Here is a 2,258-nt window from a genome sequence, read left to right as displayed (position 1 = left end):
GCTTCCAACTAGCATTTTGGTGCCTTGTCTCAAATACAAACCAAGAATCGTCAGACATTGAGAAGAGTCTTCAACACAAAAGATAAGACTAAAACCAAGAGGAAATAAAAAGAACCCAGAGGAAAGATACAATATAGGGAGCAAAGGAAAACTTCAGAAAAAACTACAATATCTTCAGAGAAATAAGAAAACATAAAGCATATATGAGAATTGAAAATCATGCAGAACAAACAAAAAGCTCTAAGAATTTAAAACTGTCAAAGTAGGAGGAAAAAAAAAAAAAACCAACAGAAGATTGTCAGATAAAGTCAAAGACTTAGTCTAGAACAACAGTTCTCAAAATGTGATCCTCAGACCCCAAAGGGCCCGGAAGCCCTTTCAGGAGGTCTACAAAGTCAAAACTATGTTCATAATAATATTAAGCCATTATTTGCCTTTTTCACTGCATTGGTATTTGCACTGATGGCACAAGAGCAATTGTGGGTAGAGTTGCTGTAGCCTTAACAGAAATCAAGGCAGTGGCAGCAACTGCACTCATAGTCACTACATTCTTCACTACCACACACTCACAGTAAAAACAAATCAGTCCTACTAAATTATGTACTTGTTGAAGCAGCAAAAGTTATTAATTCTATTAGATCTCAAACTTTACCCATTTTTTTTACTATTTTATGTAACAAAATAGAGGACATAGAAAGCGCTCCCACAGCACACCATGTAGGATCAATAGCTATCTCAAAGCAAAGCACTTTAGCAACAGATCAAGTTGCGAGATAAACTAGCCACTTTTATCACAGAGTACTATTTTTACCGAGAAAACAACTGACAGTCAAGTGACAGTTACTCAGACTTGGATATTTGGCATATATTTTTCTAGAAAATGAACAGCATACACCTGTCAATTTCAAGGAATGTAATATTTGTTACTAATGATAAAATTTGAGCTTTCATGCAAAATTAAAGCTCTGAAAAACTTATCTGCCACAGTGAGCTTGAGAACTTTCAAATATGTGCTTTTCAGCTGAGATCAGGGGCAATATTTACAAATCTGATTGTTCGATATTATATCAAGAAATGTGTCAACATTTGAAAGATCTGTATAACTCAGTGAACCAGTATTTTCCAAATGACCAATGAATGTTACAAACACAGCCAGTTAAAATTCTATACCACAACTAACCTTTAAGAATGTACTGTTGGTTCAGTCGGGTCCCGGCAGCGTCTGCAGCGCTCCTGTCTTCTGCGGCTCTCGGTGCCCGCTCCTTTTCGTTTCCGGAAACATGGCCTCCGGTGTGGCTGTCTCTGATGGTGTCATCAAGGTGTTCAACGACATGAAGGTGCGTAAGTCTTCAATGCCAGAGGAGGTGAAGAAGCGCAAGAAGGCGGTGCTCTTCTGCCTGAGTGAGGACAAGAAGAACATCATCCTGGAGGAGGGCAAGGAGATCTTGGTGGGCGATGTGGGCCAGACTGTCGACGACCCCTATGCCACCTTTGTCAAGATGCTGCCAGACAAGGACTGCCGCTACGCCCTCTATGACGCAACCTATGAGACCAAGGAGAGCAAGAAGGAGGACCTGGTGTTTATCTTCTGGGCCCCTGAGTGTGCGCCCCTTAAGAGCAAAATGATCTATGCCAGTTCCAAGGATGCCATCAAGAGGAAGCTGACAGGGATCAAGCATGAATTGCAAGCAAACTGCTACGAGGAAGTCAAGGACCGCTGCATCCTGGCAGAGAAGCTGGGGGGCAGTGCTGTCATCTCCCTGGAGGGCAAGCCTTTGTGAACCCCTTCTGGCCCCCTGCCTGGAGCATCTGGCAGCCCCACACCTGCCCTCGGGGGTTGCAGGCTGCCCCCTTCCTGCCAGACCGGAGGGGCTGGGGGGATCCCAGCAGGGGGAGGGCAATCCCTTCACCCCAGTTGCCAAACAGACCCCCCACCCCCTGGATTTTCCTTCTCCCTCCATCCCTGACGGTTCTGGCTTTCCCAAACTGCTTTTGATCTTCTGATTCCTCTTGGATTGAAGCAGACCAAGTTACCCCCAGGTACCCCAGTTGTGGAGGAGCCTGTATTTTTTTTAACAACATCCCCATTCCCCACCTGGTCCTCCCCCTTCCCATGCTGCCAACTTCTAACCGCAATAGTGACTCTGTGCTTGTCTGTTTAGTTACCAATGGAACAGAACAGAGTCCTCAGAAATAATACCACACATCTACAGCCATCTGATCTTTGACAAACCTGAGAGAAACAAGAAATGGGGAAA

The 2,258-nt window shown here is 44.3% G+C and overlaps 1 pseudogene across 3 annotated transcripts; it reads left to right on the top strand.

Moving 5' to 3' along the window:
• The first annotated feature begins 1,204 nt into the window (after nt 1–1,204).
• LOC105506939 lies at nt 1,205–2,161 on the top strand (annotated as a pseudogene). 3 transcript variants are annotated; one of them, XR_001001015.1, is made up of 2 exons: nt 1,205–1,851; nt 1,978–2,158. The product of XR_001001015.1 is annotated as a cofilin-1 pseudogene, transcript variant X3 (transcript). The 3 variants fall into 3 exon arrangements; XR_001001014.1 differs by having other exon boundaries at nt 1,205–1,855; nt 1,929–2,158; XR_001001013.1 differs by having other exon boundaries at nt 1,205–2,161.
• The last annotated feature ends 97 nt before the right edge of the window (nt 2,162–2,258 follow it).

Source organism: Colobus angolensis, unplaced genomic scaffold (genome assembly GCF_000951035.1).
Source record: "Colobus angolensis palliatus isolate OR3802 unplaced genomic scaffold, Cang.pa_1.0 Scaffold142, whole genome shotgun sequence".
Taxonomy (NCBI): domain Eukaryota; kingdom Metazoa; phylum Chordata; class Mammalia; order Primates; family Cercopithecidae; genus Colobus; species Colobus angolensis.
Note: the sequence above shows the minus strand (reverse complement) of the source record. Positions and strands in the feature narration are given on the sequence as shown.